Genomic DNA, 18,506 nt, shown 5'->3' on the forward strand with positions numbered 1-18,506 from the left:
TCTTTTTTTGACATAAGATTTCCTCCTGGAGGTTGTTTGACAACAAAGCAACTATTTCTGCAAATTCTCATAAATCTCTTTTCTCCCCCCCCACCCCCAGCGCATTTCAATGTTAACTCCCTTGTGCTCCTTTGCCTCCCTAGCAAAGCAATGTCTGCCTTGCCCAGGGAGGACCCCATTACCCAGTGATTTATGGCTGGTGACTAATTAGGAGCCTGTTGCTCTGGTCTGAGGCTGAGATCAAAGGAGCCATGTGTCAAACTGAAGGGAGGGGTGGCCAGGCTGAGGCAGGAGGGTGGTGCTGTTTGTTTGTAATCCTAACCAGAGGAGAACTCAGCCATAGCTGCTTAATTGGGAAAAGACTCTACATCTGAAAAGAGGCATGAAAGCAAAGGCTGTTCTATGAAAAGAATCGGTGGGTTTTGCAAATCAACAATATTTAGTGGTAGGTGAACCCTCCTGGGACTAGGGCTGGACGGTTTGAATTAGTACTTAAAGGTTTGAAGGGAAACGTGAAATGTATGAACACTGAGTATAAAAACAGTGCCCAAATGGGCTCACTTAGGAGATTTCTGGTATTTCCTTCTTCTGGTCAAGCCGGAAATGCCAAGGGAACAACTGCAATATTTCAGTCCTTCTGTATCTGTCAACCAATTTTTCCAATGAATATCAATTCCTTTGGCTTTCTGCCCAGAGTTCCCACTGAACCCCAATGAGGAGGTCAGTCCCAGGGCAGAGGTGTGGAAGGGACCAGAATGCCAGATTCTGAGGGAAAGAGGGACAGCTAAGGTGTCTACAACTGGGTGACAAGAGGGCAGATGACTTGTAGCATTGTGGGGCATTAGTCAGCTTCAAGGGCCAGGTGGAGAGGTGAAGTAGTTCATATGCTCCAAATCTATATACATTTTTTTTTTGGAATTATAGGAAAAATCTCTGGACTAAGAGTTGGACAAGCTGATCTCTAGTCCCTTCTCTGCTTCTGGTCAACTATATTACTTTAGGTAAGTCATAACTTTCTGGACCTCAGTTTCCATATAAAGTACTTTGAAAATGTTAGCTATTATGATGGAGGGAAAAAGGAACAATGGAAAGCTTTTTGGCTTTGGAGTTAGAAATCCTCAGTTTAAATCAATTCACGGACAACTATGGACAAGTGATTTAATCTCCCTAAATCTCAGTTTCTTCATCTGTATACTGAAGGGATCTTACTAGGTGGCCTCTGAGGTCTCTTCCACATCTCTGATCTACATCTCTGAACTGGTCTACACTTCTGATTCCATGACAAAAACTGACATTTTATGACCATTTGTGGCATGATTATAGCTAATTTCAGGATTATTGTTTGAGTTAATGTTTTTATAAAGCTATGCCTCCAAATAATTATGAGTTTTTTCTTCAGAACATATTCATTGAATGGAGATAGAAAGAAAATGGAGTTATATTCAAATATTTGACTCTGCAAATCGAAAACACTCAGATTCAAATACTCACAGCATACAGATTGAACTGAACAGACCTTGTCAGTGTTCACAAAGTAAATAAGAAGCAATCTTAGACCCTGTTCACCTTGTAAAACTACAGATGTCTAGATGATGAGACTAAGAACAGGACTGGAGGAGATAAAAGTCCTTACTTTAGATTTTTGAAAGCCAGAATACTGGGGAGAAAGTACCAATGCCAACCTCTGGTGAGTCATCCATCACTGCAGCACATGTCCGAAAAAGTAGGACAGAGAGAGTCACAGTTGATACTCAGAAGACCTGAGCCCCTTTGGGTACTTTGTGCATACTCCAAAGGATACAGGCAACCAGCCGGGCTGTTATCACGTCTCTGTACACATGACCCATATACCATGCTGCCATCTAGTGTCCACTAAGTAATATCTTCCGCACATAGAAGAGGATTAAAAAGAAAAGAAAAAAAAGAAAAAGAAAGAGAGAGAGAGAAAGAAAAAAAAAGAAACAGAAAGAGAAAGAACAAGAAAGCAAGGAAGAGATGATGAAAGGAAGAAAAAGAAAGGGAGGGAGGGAGGGAAGGAGGAAGGAAGGAAGGAAGGGAGGGAGGGAGGGAGGGAGGGAGGGATGATGAAGGAAGGAAGGGATGATGAAAGGAAGAAAAAGAAAGGAAGGAAGGCTGGAAGGAAGGATGGATGGAAGGAAGACAGACCAAATCTTGCTTTTTTCAAAGACTTTTCTGAGTTGTAAAAGAAGGTAAATGCTATATTCAGATGATCATTGCCTTTTCTTCTCCTCTGATGACACTACTTTTAATTACTCTCTGGAAGAATGGGATTGAAGTTGAAATCAAAGAAGTTAAATATAAAAAAGCCATAGGGATGAAATTCTAACAGCTGAATATGTAGAACATTGTCCAAAAAAGGTACTAAGGAAAACTCTAAGTTTCTCCAATGTTACAAATGACATATAAATATTGGTTAAATTTGCCATTAAAGGGGCGGCTAGGTGGCACAATGGATAAAGCACCAGCCCTGGAGTCAGGAGTATCTGGGTTCAAATCCATCTCAGACAGTTAATAATTACCTAGCTGTGTGGCCTTGGGCAAGCCACTTAACACCATTTGCCTTGCAAAAATCTAAAAAAAAAAATTGCCATTAAAGTTAATGAAAGATGGCTATCTAGGTTTGACAGAATATTGAAAAAATATTTAAGAGATTAGACATCTCTCTAAGACATGTGTACAACACTGGCTATACATTCTTGATAAGGCAAGTAATGGGTAAAATTATGCTAATCAGGAAAAAACCCCAACCTTACAGGGTGAGTAATTTAGTAACCTCTTCCTGAGTATAAGAGCTTATTTTAAAGTTCCAAATGGCACCATAAATGTAGTCAGGCATATATTTCCATACTGATACTGGATAATAAACACAGTCGGAGTCTAAAGTACCTTGAGGGACATCCCACTGTGCTTATTATCCTGTACTTCTCTACTAATTACTAGAGCCTAAACTTTAATACTCATGTATTTGTTTACCTAACACTTTGGCAAGTCCTATCCATCTTGGGTTTTTTTACCTTTCCTGGAAATCGAGCCAGGAACATGTAACTCAACAGTTTCATTTCCGTATAAACTCAAGCACTTTTGTTTATTCTTCTTTTTCTCTGGCTTGCTACATGGACTGACTAATCCATCAAGATTCTGGCCACATCCATCTAATAATGGACCTCATTTTTCAGTGACTTTGTTGTTTTTCTCCACCACACCCTCTTTCACTTTCCCAGGGGAAGGGGGGGTTTGACAGTAAGGCAGGGAGACTCCATACTCCCAGTAAAGTGTGAAAGTGCATAATAAGAAAGTATGTATAAATTGAAATTATGAGAGATTGATTCAAACTTTAACTCACTTCTCAGGTGAACTTAAAAACTCAGCATATGTTAACACAAATCAAGAATAAGAAAAAATAATTATGAGATGTAAAATATGTTCAACGGAAGGCTCACTGTAATTGGTCCTAATGATCTCTATGGATTTCCATGTGATTAATACTGAAGTGGAGATCCCAATCATTTGGATGAGTCAGAGAATAGATAGGTATTAACCTACAGATATAAAACTTTAGTGGTTTATGCTGAGGGAACTGTCCTCTGCCTGGGAGAGCTGCAGCTCTCCTAAGGGAAGGTTTGGGAAATGGATTGTAGTTTGTGAGTAAGAGACAGAAGTCATCCAAAATTATGAAATTGGAGAAGCTAGGAAGATAGTAGTATGTCTAAAGAGAATGGAGAAATTGGGAAATTATCAACTATCTTAGAGATAAGATGAAAACAAGCTCAAACAGTCAATAAACATTTAATAATGATCTATTATATATCAGTCACTGGGCTTTGCTTTGGAGTTACAAAGAAAAGTAAAAAATAGTCTGCTCTGGAGGGGCCCATAATCTTAAGAAGTAGACAATAAGCATATAACTATGTGCAAACAAGCTATTGCAGGATAAATTATAATCAACAAAGAGAAAGAAGTAAAATTGAGGATCCAGAAAAGTTTCCTGTAGAAAGTGAGATTTTCCTTATTACTTGAAGGATGCCAGAGAAAAGAGATGAGGAAAGAGAACATTTTAGGCATGGGAGACAGCCAGTGAAAACTCCTGGATTTGGGAGATGGAGCTGTTTTAAAGATATTATAATTCATTTGAACATGGTTGTTCATTTATTCCTGCTATATTCAATTCCATATGATCCCATTTTGGGTTTTCTTGGCAAAGATACTGTAGATGTGCCATTTCCTTCTCCACTCATTTTACAGATGAGGAAACTGAGGCCAAAGTGACTTGATCAGGATCACATAGCTGGTGTCTGAGGCTGGATTTAAACTCATGTCTTCCTGACTCATGTCTTCCTGACTCATCCACTGTATTACCTAGTTACCTGATGCTTCAAGTGATTATATTGAAATTGAACACATTTTTTTGGGCAACTACCATATATTTAGCTCTATTGAATATGGGAGCAGCTAGGTGACACAGTGGATAGAGCACTGGCCCTGGAGTCAGGAGTGCTTGAGTTCAAATGTGACCTCAGACACTTAATAATGACCTAGCTGTATGGCCTTGGGCAAGCCACTTAACCCCATTTGCCTTGCAAAAATGTAAAAATAAAATTGAATATGAATGCCTTTTTTACCTGTCCAAGACAATATCTATCCTCACACAATCTAGTTGTGTATGTTTTTCACTCCTAACTTCATAGCATATTTCCTGTTTTACCCTTTCATCTTTCCTTCTTTTCATATTTTTTTTTTCCATCAGTAGAAATTATCATGGGCAAAAATTACTATGTGGCAATCCACCTCACAAGGTTTGATTCTCCAAAACACCTGTGTTATGCTCAACATGACCTGTTTCCATCTAATGTTTCTTGTTAAAGTTCAGTCATCAGAGTGTCCATGTCACAACCATTAGTGACCTGGCAAATGAAAAAATGAGAGACAATGTCCTGTAGTGGATAAATAGCTGGTCTATGAACTAACAGTGTCTGAATTCAAGTCCTACTTCGATCTCGGATTCTAAGTAATGCTCTAACTCTCTAAAATTATAAGTTGCAGAGATTTTATTATGCATTTATAGAGGAAATTTTCTCATGTAGAAGTTCCCTAAACAAACAAACAAACATCCATTAACAACAACAAAATCTTGTGAAAAGAAAAAAAAAGAATCACTGTATTGTTCTAGAAGGCAGGACTAGAACCAGCATATGGAAATTTGGGATTTCATAAAAGTATAATTATAGCAACCTTTTGAGCTTTTCAATGATGGGATTGAAATCAGTTAAGTTAAATTCAATTAAAAATTATGCAAAAGAGACTGTACTTTGTTCTAAGTATACAAAACTGAACAATGAGAATCCCTACCTTTAAAGCTTATATTGAATATAATATAAATATAAAATGAAAATAATACAAATAAGTGAGATACATGGCAGAATGTGATGGGAACTCAGGAGAGATCTAGATAAAATAATGTAAGAAAATTGAATTTGGAAGAAATCATTTTCAGGAGAAGATCAGGACAGAGGTAACATTCCAGTTGGACTTGAAATAAAAGAATGATGTTGACCATGCCTTATACTCCCTTTGTTTGTATCCCCAGTGGGAAGAAATCAAAGGCTGGGAGATCTGCTGAAAAACTATTGCAACAGACTAGACTAAAGGTGATAAGGCAAGATTACCTGATAAAGGTGGTAGCAACAAGAATAAAAAAAGAGGCAATTGATGTGAGAGATCTTGGGGAGATAGGATCTATATAAAGGCCTTACAATTGAATGAGGGGAGGGGGGAAGCAAAGAGAGAGAGAGGGAAGAATAAAAAAAAGCCAAGATTTTGACCTTGAATGACTAAAAAACATGATAGCTTAATCATCAAAATACAAATTTTAGAAGAGAGAAGCAATTTTGAAGAGAAAATTGATGAGTTCAGTCTTGGTTATATTGAGAATGAGTTACTGGCAGGATATCTAGGTAAAGATTTTCAGCAGGAAGTTAGAAATCCAGACCTAGAATTCAGAAAAGAAGTAGTGGCATAAACTAGTCTGGGAGGGAGCCGGTTCTGTTTCAAGGCAAGCATTTCAGTTAAAGCTGGATAACCAGCCATCAGGGAGCAAAGGCCAGCAGGCTATGGCCCACAGGCCACATCCATCCTATTACCTGTTTGTGTATGACCTTCAAATTAAGGATGGTAGCTTGGGACCACGCAAAAATCAGGCCTTAGCTAGATGTGACCTGTGATGTAGCTTGCCACCCCTTATTATGAAGAGAGTTCCTGTTTTGGATAGGAAGATAACTTGGATGACCTCCAAGGTCTTTCCCAGTCTTAACATTCCAAACTCTGAGAGGAATCAAATAAATGCATTAATGAGGCTTCATAAATAACAGACCTTGAGATAAGAATGCCACCTCAGAGCTCTCTGTCCCCTTATCTTCATTTAGACCTTTCTCCCTTATTCCTTCAAAAATGAACAATGTTTATTGTATCTCAGAGTGGCTACTCAACCCTTAACAGTTAAACACTCTTATGATACTCTTATGAGTTATGACTGAGGAACTATAGCAGAGCTTTTTTGTGTCTTGGATTTCTTTGGCAGTCTGAAGTCTATAGTCCTCTTGGCAGAACAATACTTTTAAATACATAAATACATAGAATTATCAAGAAAACAATTATTTTGAAATTAATATAAATATATTAAAACAAAAAACTGATTGTTTCAGATTAAGAACCCTTGAATTAGAGTGTAACTTTGTTTCAAGGCTAAGTAGTTGAGGTACTGAGGATGACATCAATATGACCAATTGATCATACTGATAATTGAATAGATTGAAATAGATTGAAACTCTGCACTGGCTAATTAACCTCATGAAAAGAAATACTTTGTACCACAGTCAAAGATTGTATCCTGGGTCTCTATTAATTTTCTCATAATTGTTTAATACTAGTTATACATACATGAGGGCAGTGAAGGAACTAGATGGTGCCATGGATAGAGTGCCAAGCCTGGAGTCAGGAAGACTGATCTTCTATGTTCAAATATGGCTTTAAACACTTACCAGCTGTGTGATCCTGGGCAAGTCACTTACCTCTATTTGCCACAGTTCTCCATTTGTAAAATAAGCCAGAGAAGCAAAGGTAACCCACTTCAGGATCTTTGCCACAAAAACCCCAAATGGAGTCACAAAGAATCTGATATGACTGAATAAAAAAGAATAATGACAACAACAAAGAGAAATGGGTTTGTAGTCCTTTTTCAGGCTGAATGTAGAATAGCTCAAGTTTCTATATTCTTGAAACAGTTGGGAGAAAGGAAGCCAGGGGCTGGGCAGCTGAGGCAGTGGCTAGAAAATGTCTAATAGATCGTAAATCTAGAGCAGTAAGGACTTCAGAGGAAATATTTTTCATTTTACAAAGAAGGAAACTGAAGCCCATGGCGGCTAGAGAGTTTACCAAGTAGACCTGTGACATGGTCCAACCTGAACATTTGGTCCAGGTATGAGGAGGCTATGTTAGAGAAGGGAAGGGGTCGTCCCTGATAGATACTGTCATGGTAAAAAAAAAAAAAAGAAAAAAAAAACAGGAAAAGGCAACAAATTGAATATGGGGGATGATAGAGTGTAAAGTTGTGAATGGTTGCAAGTCAGAGACTGAGAGGTTTTTTGTAATGTGGACTAAACCCTAAACTTATTTGACTCTTATTTGACTTAGAGGGCAGTGGTAACACCAACAGGAAAGTTTGGAAGAGAAGTTTAGTGGGAAAAATAATGAGATAAGTTTAAGAAAGTTTTAATATCTGTTCAATCTATTTGATTGAAGCCTTATTACCTTCTAGCTATTTGGAATGTGGGTACAGTCATATGTAACTTCTCTTTAATTTGATTGCCAACAAAACAATACTGTTTAAGGAAGGGGCAGAACTGGGTCATTGGACTAGACCCCAGGAGGATTTTTGTTAGCTGGGCTAAAATATGATTTCAAAACTTATTTGACTTAAAAGAAGTTGCCCCTGATAAAGAATCTGACCACACAGAAGGGGAGATTTGCTTTTAGCCTTCAAGGGGAACTGAGGAGCAGCTACACAGATTCTAGTAAGATGGAAAGTAATTACACATAACCTCACTGTTCAATAGTATTCCTAATGATTTCCTGTCCAAAGTGTGGGCTCTTTTTCTTTTTAAACTAACACATTGCCAGCAGGCTGGCAATCAATAATAAATGAATGAATGAATGAATATATGAATAATAAGCAAGGAAACAAACAAATAAATAAATCTGACATGGAAAAAGGTGAAGATTGTGAAGCAATAGTAAAATATATATATGTATATATACATATATATATTTAAATGAAATCCTCAATCTTCAAAGTAGGAAGTAAGCATTACTCTCTTTCACACACAAACACACACACACACACACACACACACACACACACACACAAACACAGACACAAACACTAAAGGTGATGCTGTCTCAGGATTTTTCTTTACCTTATCCACCTTTTCCACCTCTTTGGTACAGTAGATAAGAACACAGGCAGTCATTCTTTCTCCTAAATATTGATTCTTTTTTATGTTGATATTTTATTTTTTCAATTACATGTTATGAAAGTTTTTCAACATTCATCCACTTGCATATTTACAAGTTACACATTGTTCTACCACTCTCCCTTCTCATCTCCCCTCCCCTCAGAGAGGTGAACAGTCTGGTAAAAGTTGTACATGTACATTTGTGTTTAACATGTTTACTCAGTCATCTCATATATGAGGTATTAGAACCAAGGGAAAAGAAAGAAAGAAAAACCATGGGATAGGAAGGAAAAATATGAGAGAAATTTCAAAAAAGTGAACACAGTATACTTTAGTTTCTGTAGCATTTTTTTCTTCTGGATGTGAATGATGTTGTCCATAACAGGTCTCCAGGGTTCTCCTAGATCTCTGAACTGATTAGAGGAGCTGCATCCACCATAGTTGATCAACTCATAATGTTAAAGTTGTTAATGTTCTCTTGGTTCTGCTCCCTTTCCACTCAGCATATTTGTATAATTTGTTCCATGCTTCTCTAAAGTCTTGGATTCTTATAGAATAATAGTACTTCATATCATTAATATACTATAACTTGTTCAGTCATTCCCTAATTGATGGGCATCCCCTCAACTTGCCGCTACAAAAAGAACTGCTATAAATATTTTTAAACATGAGACTTTTCCCATTTTTTAATGATTTCTTTTGGATATAGGACTAATTTTGGTATTAATAGGTCAAAAGCTACGGTCAGTTTTATTGTTCTTTGGGCATAGTTCCATATTGCTTTCCAGAATGGTTGTATTAGTTCACAGCTCCACCAGCAATGTATTAATGTCCCATCTTTCTACAACCTCTCCAACCTAAATGTTGATTTTTCCATCCCTGGGTTTCTAATTCTTAGTGAAAATTTTCTGTTCTGATGGACAGGTGATAAAACAGTAATTGAAAACAGAGTTCTTTAGAGTTAAAAGGAAGTCTCAGAAACCATCTAATTCAACTGATTAATTTTTCAGAGGAAGAGACAGAGCTCAGAGAAGATGGAAGATTTTGTTGAGGTCACCCAGCTTCTTTAGGGAAAAGGCAAAATCTCAGATCCCACATTCTTAAAATTTTGACTCAGTGCTAGGACATAGTAAGTGCAACATAAAACTAGTTGTTATTTATTATTACTGTTTTATGATCTATGCTATAAAATTGAGTTTCACATAAGGGAGTTTGCAACATATTGGCTGCTGCATTCCTTAAGAAAAGTGATGAATGGGGCAGCTAGGTGTTGCAGTGGATAGAGCACCAGCCCTGGAGTCAGGAGTACCTGGGTTCAAATCCGGCCTCAGACACTTAATAATTACCTAGCTGTGTGGCCTTGAGCAAGCCACTTAACCCCATTTGCCTTCAAAAAAACCTAAAAAAAAGTGATGAACTAGGATCTCTTCCACAGTTTCTCTACCATTGGCAAAAACCATCTCAGGAAAATATCTTTAAAATACCTCTATATAAAATAAAATAAATATTTCTTTTAATAGTAAGCTTCTGGTCATTTTGAAGCATGGCACATTTGCAAATTAAAATATTTGGAATAGTTAGAGTTCTCAGGTCACTGAGACTGAATTCACATAGAAGAATAGTTTGTAGCGTTTCAAAAGTCATTGTCATTTACACAGCATTGTAAACACTGACAGTTCTGTACAGTTTTTTAATGTATAATATATCAAACAAAAGACTATTCTCTGATCCTGAACAATTTCCAATCTATCTCCACAAGTGGAGTGAGAATTCAGAACAATGTAGTACAGACCAAGTGAGCCCTGACTAGTCATCATTGTTGCTGAAATTCTTCACAGGAGTGAAGTTTCTGGAGGTCTGTGAAGGTTTTAGAAAAAGGAATGTTGGCTGATATTAAATTGGCAAATGATTATAGGTAGAAGAAATTGTATGAAAGAACAAAGATGAAATCCAAGGATGTTTGCAGTGAGATATTTAGGGTGAATATGGGAAAAAGAAGAGGTCAAAGATATCAGTCAGAAATAAAGAATAAATGTCTATGGAAAAAACAGAGAACATGGAAATCTATTGAAACCAGAGGATAAAGCATTAAAGAGAATGAAAAAATTTCAAAAATAGAAATATATGGAAAAACCTAGCAAACCTGATTCAATATTTGGGGACATTTATAAAATTGCCTGTAAGAGCATAAAGTAAAAATACTGCAACAAAATTAATCAAAGAATTGAGAGATATAGCTATTGAGATTGAGAGACATCTAATATGAAAAAGTAAAGTTAGAGTAATTACATAATTTGCTTAATTACATAAAGATAGAGGAAGCAAAAGTAGGACTAGAACCTGGATCTTGATATTCCAGATGTAATACTCATTCAATTTCATTTATTTTCTTTCTCTTTGTATTGTCCTTTAAAAAAACTGGCTTAAAAATGGTAGTCACATGCAAAAACAGGATAATAATTAGCAAAACTTGGGAATTTTCTTTTTTTTACAAGAGATTATAAAATTCCCTTCTCCTAAGAAAAAGAAAGATACTTCAATCTAAGTATCAAAGAGATTAGGTTTGAAGGTGAGGAACTTACCTAAGTGACTGATATTTTTGTTTTCTCTAAATCTTTTTTATTAAAAAAAAATGCATCCTGATTCTTGTATACTAACATAATAATGCAGGTCCATTGTGAGTATAAACATGGGATTTATATTATATTTCTTATAGTTATTGTTGTTTTTCAGTTGTTTCACTTGTGTCTGAAACACAGTTGTGACATCATTTAAGGTTTTCTTGGCAGAAATACTGGAGTGCTTTGTTATTTCTTTCTCCAATTCATTTTGCAGATGAAAAAACTGAGGCCACGTGACTTGCAAATGGTCACACAGCTAGTAAGTATCTAAACTGAATTTGAACTAAGAAAGATGAGTCTTCCTGACTTCAGCCCAGAATTCTACTTCTTCACCTAGCTGCCTATTTCTAATAGCAGTATTAGAATTGTACCAATTCATTCTTTGAAATGAATAGTTCACCCTTAGAACATAAGCTCTATACACCATATCAATGAAGCAGAAAAAAGCCTAGCACATTTTAGGCATTTAAACAATATTTGTTTTTGCTTTGTTTTTTGTTTTTACCTCAGCTACATATAATTTAAATGTGTATCCCTCATCTCATCATTCAATTGATCAGAGGAATGATACCAAGAAAAACATACAGGATAAGGGAAGAAAATATTTCCATTGTACATCAATAAATTATTGAGTTGGTCACAAGTGGTCAGCATTGCTGGTTTTCCTTGTAGCTTTATGTTCTTTTGCTAGAGACTAATATTGCGAGCTTACTTGATGAAATTTAAAGCTTTCAAGTCAAATAAATTGGATTACCACCCTTCAGTTGGATTAAGATAAATCTTTCCCCAAATTTTTGGCCTGTTTGCTTTAGCTAGGCTTGAATCCTACAGACTCTGCTTTTGATAACCATGTTAAAGTGGTGGGGAATGAGCTGGATGGAGGATATGTGAGAAAGATTAAAATAGAAAATGCATAATCAACAAATGAGTTTTCAGGGGTTTTTAAAGAGCTCTTTAGAACCTGGAATCCTTCAGTAATTGCCTTCATTACCCTTGACCCTGGAACTCCATTCCAAAGTAAATTTAAATGGAGATTAATAAGGGATTTATGAGGAAGAGAAGGTATTACCAGTAATTCTCATGTCTGTCCTCCACAAATTCAATAACGGTTTCCATGAGGTAGATAGGATTAAGGGGTATATGTGACTCTAGCCTTGCTGTGTTATAACACATTCTCATTCTCACTCAATCTCCTGGCTCAGTGTATAGAATTATGAGCTCTCCACTGGCAGTTTCTTCTCAGCATTCTTATTTGGTTAATGTTCAGCCAAGTTCACAAGGTCACAAATAGTCAACTGCACTCACTGAAGGGGTGTCCAAAGAATATCCAGAACTCTTTTTGCCCCCATTGCAAAGATTCCTCTTCTAGAAAACTTTTTTCCATGGGGCTGATAATGTGATCTATGTGTTAAAAAAATCTGTACTTGTACAAATTAAGCAGCCTGCACTAATTTATTCCTAGTTTATATTCCTAAACTAGTAGACAAATGAATATCTTCTCTAGGATTGATCTTAGGCAAAATGTTCAAGTAAGCCAAACTTCTCTCACCTCTTCCTCCTCTTTTTGTGCTTTTCCTCTTTACTTGAGATTGAACCCTTGCTCTGCCACTTAGTCCTTCTGTGTGACCTTGGACAGCTTGTCTTAAGAATCTCATATAGTTTCTCAGGATCTCAATTTCCTCATTCTAAAAATGAGTTCGTTGGCCAAGGTGACCTCTTGGATTCCTTCCATCTTTGAATATTTCTCTGGTGCTTTGGGGAGAGGAAAGGAGCCTTTCAAAACATGCCAAAAGAGCTGGCTACTGGTAAGGCCAAACCTGGTCTTAATCACCTAATCTAAATCATTATCTACTCAAGTAAGTAGAAATTTCCAAAGCTGTTATAAATCAATACATTGATTGAATAGAAATATATTCTTTTTGGTTTAAGTTGAGCCAATCTCCTAGGTCTTAGACTTAATAACTTTTTATTGGAAATGTATCTTTGGCAGAGCTAGATATAGCTTGTTTCTTTGGTTCATGATAGAAATTAAAGCAAACAATGTTGCCATAGCTAGTTAATACCAAGCTGATAGGGATGGTTAACATTTCTCCTCATGCATCAGGTTGGAAAAAAAGACACCTTGATGCTCACAGAGTCATGTATGCTCACGAAATCGATTCCTTTTCTTCTAGGAATGAAAACTCTTGGAATGTTTTTTTGCTTTAAAAAATTGGCCAAAGAATGCAATAAAAAATGGAATCTGTACTTAAAAATAACAAGCTCCCCTTTGAACACGGAGCTTCCTGGGGAAGAAGCTCAGAATGGACCTGCACAATTATTTTTCAAGCATCTGGCAAAGAACCATTCAGATTTAGAGGACCTCCACAGCTGAACACAAAATGACAGCTGAAATCTAAAACACGTTGCAAAGATCAGAGCCATGACTGAATGCTTCATTTTGAAGTTTGAGCCAGCGTCCCAATATGTGCTATGTTGACTTTATTTAAGAGGGAAGCTTTACTCCAATGGGCTTTCTCTCCAACTACTGCCCTTGTTATTTTCAACTCTTTAGTCCCAAAGGATTCACAGTCTCCTCAGAAAGCAGCTGCCTTCAGAAAGGACTCAGTGGTACTTGGGAAAGCAAAGAGCAGCTCCCTATGTCGACTTTTTCCTCCTTAAAATTATAGTCTTAAGTGTTAGGGCCAGGGTATCCCCCCCAAGAGAGAACAATTCTTTTTCCTAGTCATATTGCGGTCCCTCTTATCAATTCTGGGTCTTTAAATCTTTTTGTATGTGTGTGTCAGTGATCCCATTAGCAGACTGCTGACAGGTAAAAAGCCTTTCTCAGAATAGTAGTTTTAAATTCATAAAATAAAATACATAGGATCACAAAAGAAACTAATTATATTTAAATACAGTTATCAAAGTTCATGACCCACAGATTAAGAACCCTTGACCTTAGCATTTAACTAAACAACTATTTGTGCTCCATACTATGCTAGATAGAAGCAGAAATTGCAGTCACTGTCCTAGGTGAGTTACTCTCTAACTGGAGAGACAAGAATTGCACATATGAAACAACTAGGAAACAATTAGAGTCAGTTAAAATTAAGTGTAGTTATAGGGTTGATAGACAGCATTGCATATGGGATAGACTGACTGACATGGGGCCAGAAAGACCTGGGTTTCAATCTTATCATAGAGATTTACCAGCATTGTGATCCTATGCAAATCTTTTAAACTCTTTTGGCCTCAGTTTCTTCATCTGTAGAACAGGGATAATAATGCCTGTAGTAGTTACCTCACAAAATAGTTGTAAGGATCAGAAAAATAAAATGAGAAAACTTGAAACATATTTGGCAAACTCAAGAGTTCTATATAAATATCTGTTATTACAGCTGGGAAGAATAGTGTGGCTTTAGGCAAATCACATTATTTTCCAAAGCTAGTTTCTTCATCAGGACAATGGGGTCATCTTATTCAACCTAACTTACAGGAGTGTTATAAGGAAAATGCTTTGTAAAACCCAAGATACTCTGTAAATATGATTCAAGACCATCATAGAATATCACAGTGTTCTAGCTATAAGGGATATATAGGACACATTCTAAAGAACAAAAAAGTCAGAGACGAGATAATACACAATTAAAAAAAATCACAGAATCAGGATTTAAACTTTAACCTTTTTTATTTACTACTCTTTCCTTTGCACCACACAATGTGAATAATTGTGAAATTTTATCATTTCATGGTTGAGACCATAAGTTAAGAATGTAAACTCAGGAAAAGGGACTATTTTGTCCATTGTAATTGTATTCACAATGTCTAGCACAGTACTGGCTTCATAGTAAGCATTTAATAAACACTTGTTAAATAATTATTTGAGAGAGATAATCAGTGTGGTGAGCCAGAACCAAGGCAAGGCATCTGTGTGTCCTCCATAAGGTTCAAACATTGTTTTGTCTCTTCCCCAAACAATATTCCACATGTTCTACATCTACAGGTTTGAATTTTCACTATAATATATGAAATTTCTCATCATAAAATAAATATCTAAGAATCATGAAGGATGGTCATATGAATACCTTAATAAATTTGAGAAAAATTTCCTAATAAATGTAACAAGATCATAAGGAATGATCCATTAGTTGGAAGCACCTCCTTATGGATGGTGAGCATGGTCACACATTCTCTGGTATCCTGCAACCTCTATATGGATTATAAAAAGGAAGATTGTTGCTCTCTTACAAACTTCCCCTTAGCCTTTTTTCTCTTCTTCCAGAACATAACAAGAGGTGCTAGGGCAGAGGGTTTCTTCCTCCTCACCCCCAATCCCCAGTAGCAGTGGGTACTAATTGGTAGAAGTACATGGAAAAATCCAGTGCCTTCAAAGGGAAAAATCCTTAGAGTAGAATTTCCCAATCAAACTAGGAAGAACCAGGGCACTAAGAGATTTCTTGTGGAGGAACATGATGGAAGCAGACATAATTGTGCTTGCTCTGATCTGAGAGGGAAACCCCAGATTAAGAATGGGCATTGGGGCAATGTCAAATTCAAGAGTTGCTGAATTCAGAAACATTTTTTTAAGAGAGAAATGCAGCATTTTTTCAAATTACAATTGATTTATACTGCCCCATTTTTTCAAGTATCCTCCATGAACACACAATCATCATGAGTCAAATAACATGCAAAGCCAAATCATTTCATGAACTGTTTGTACTCCTCCTTCTCTAAGCACACTCTTTCAATTGTAGCCAAAGCATCAAGCAAAGCAAAATCACTTCATGATCTTTTCATATTCAGTCCCTCTTAGGTCTACTCTCACCTTCCTTCTCTACAGTACTCTAACCATAGTCCTACAATACTCCCCAACCAAATTTGGGTACACTCTCTCCCTCTGTCCCTGCAGCTTTCTATCCCTAATACAGCTACTCTCCCCTACCAAAGTACTGAGTATACTCTCTCCCTCCATCCCTTTAGCACTCCAACCATAGCACTGCCACCTTCCTTTACTAAAATATTGGGTACCCTCTCTACCTCTGTCCATATAGTACTCCATCTATAGCACTAACTAAAGTATGTAATAATGCATGATCGCTTTCTGATCTATTTATTTCCTACTCTTCTAAGAACACTCCCACCCTCTGTCCCTATTGTACTATATCCCTCTTTAGCTAAAGTATCTAGTAAAGATTTAATTATGTATAGTCCCTCTAAGTACTCCTCTTCCTTCCTCTGTCTCAATAGGAAATACCATCCTCATAATTACCATTGCTTCATTATAACCCTTTAACTGTATTCAACCCTTTAACTGTCCTAAGAGAAATACAATTCTCAAGAGTTACAAGTGTTATCTTCCCCTTTAGGAATATATACAGTTTGATGTTTTGACTAATATTTTTCCCTCTTTCCATTTACTGTTTTATGTATCTTTTGAAATTTGTATTTTAAGAATGAAATTTCTATTCAGTTATGGTCTTTTTATCAGAAAATTTTGGAAGTTCTCTATTTCATTGAAAATCCATCTTTTTCTCCTGACAAAATATGCTGAATTTTACAGTGTAGTTAATTCTTGGTTGTAATCCAAGATCCTTTGTCCTTCGGAATATCATCTTTCAGGTCCTCTGATCTTTTCATATTGAAACTGATAAGTCCTGTGTAACTCTAATAGTGGTTCTTGGTATTCGAATTACTTCTTTTTTAGCTGTTTGTATCTTCTCCTTTAGTTGAGAATTCTGGAATTTGACTATGATATTCCTTGGAGTTTTTATTCTGGGGTTTCTTTCTGGAGGCATTCTGTGGATACTTTCAAGAGCTACCTTGACTTCTTGATCTAGTATATTAGGGTAGTTTTCCATGGTAATTTCCTGAAAGATATTTTCCAGGTTCTTTTTTTTTTTGTTCTAGATTTTCTAGTAGACCAAAAATTCATGAATTATCTCTTCTGTATCTATTTTCCAGGTCATTTACTTTTCCCTAAAAGTTATTTTAAATTTTCTTCAATTTTTTTTTCAGCTGTTTGATTTTGTTTGATGGAATCTTAGTGTCATATAGAGTCATTAGTTTCCATTTGTCCAATTCTTATTTTTAGGATTTTATTTTCTTGTTAGCTTTTTTGAGTTTCCTTTTCTAGTTCGTTAATTTTACTTTTAAATTAGTTGTTTTCCTTTTCCAATTTTCCTTTTTTGATGAATTACATTCTTTTTTTCCAATTGGTCATTTTTACTTTTTTTAAGAAAGATTTTATTTATTTTGGGTTTTGTAATATTTCTCCCCATTCTTGCTTCCCTCCCCCACCCCCACAGAAGGAATTCTATTAGTCTTTACATTGTTTCCATGGTATACATTGATCTAAATTGAATGGGACAAGAGAGAAATCACTCTTAAGGAAGAAAAATAAAGTATGATAACTTTTTTTTTCTAAATTGAAGGTAATAATCTTTGGTCTTTGTTCAAAGTCCACAATTCTTTCTCTGGTTACAGATGGTATTCTCCATTCCAGATAGCCCAAAATTGTCCCTGATTGTTGCACTGATAGAATGAGCAAGTCCATCAAGGTTAATCATCACCCCCATGTTGCTGTTAGGGTATACAATGTTTTTCTGGTTCTGCTCACCTCGATCAGCATAAGTTCATGCAAATCCTTCCAGGCTTCCCCGGTTTCTAATAGAACAATAGAACAAGAGTGTTCCAGTCATTTTTACTTTTAAAGGAATTAATTTTTTTTCTCAATTTTTCATATTTCTCTTGAATGGCATTTCTTTTTTTCCATTTATCTTTTCCCCTTCTTCTTTGGTTTTTAAAAATCTTTTTAAGCTCTTCCATGAAGTTTTGGATTTGAGTCCAATTTATAAACTCCTTTGAGACTTCTCATGTGGTAACTTCTCACTATTTTTTTGTTCTGAGATGAATTTTTATCATCTCTAACTGAACAGTAGCTTTCTATGGTTAGCGTCCTTTTTGGTCACTTGCTTTCGATAATCGAGCTCTGCTCCTGGGGTACAGGGAGTATAGTCCCAAGCATTTTGTGCTGGGGCTTGGGTTTGATCCCTGGTTTATCTGGCTTATGCCAAGGTGTTGCCTATGCAACTCAGTCATTGTCTATGCAGAGATTTGCTTCTTCCTTTATGCCTAGGCTTTGCCTATGCAGTGATCTCTTCCCTACCCAGTCCTATCTGTGGCTCTAGCATTCTCAGGGTTCAGACCTTGTCTGGGGTTGGAGCCTTCCCTGCTGATCTACTAGCTAGCTAAGCCAGAACCTGGATTGTACTGTAGCTAGAAGACAAGCCTCCCATTGGCTTTCCAGTTCTCTCACCTAATTGGGCTATATTCTTCTTAACCCCAAAAGATACAGACCTTCACTGAAGATCTCCCA

General features: G+C 36.4%; 1 long non-coding RNA gene across 3 annotated transcripts in view; it reads left to right on the plus strand.

Moving 5' to 3' along the window:
* The first annotated feature begins 327 nt into the window (after nucleotides 1–327).
* The window catches only part of LOC141498435 (uncharacterized), a 102,022-nt gene continuing 83,843 nt past the window's right edge, over nucleotides 328–18,506 (plus strand). The window contains exons 1-3 of one of the 3 annotated variants that reach the window (XR_012471636.1): nucleotides 328–415; nucleotides 925–1,001; nucleotides 13,324–16,442. This is a non-coding gene — a long non-coding RNA (uncharacterized LOC141498435). Of the gene's footprint in view, nucleotides 446–924; nucleotides 1,002–13,323; nucleotides 16,443–18,506 lie in introns of those variants that run through there. The other 2 variants (XR_012471638.1, XR_012471637.1) reach the window with 2 other exon arrangements.

Source organism: Macrotis lagotis, chromosome X, assembly GCF_037893015.1.
Source record: "Macrotis lagotis isolate mMagLag1 chromosome X, bilby.v1.9.chrom.fasta, whole genome shotgun sequence".
Classification (NCBI taxonomy): Eukaryota; Metazoa; Chordata; class Mammalia; order Peramelemorphia; family Peramelidae; genus Macrotis; species Macrotis lagotis.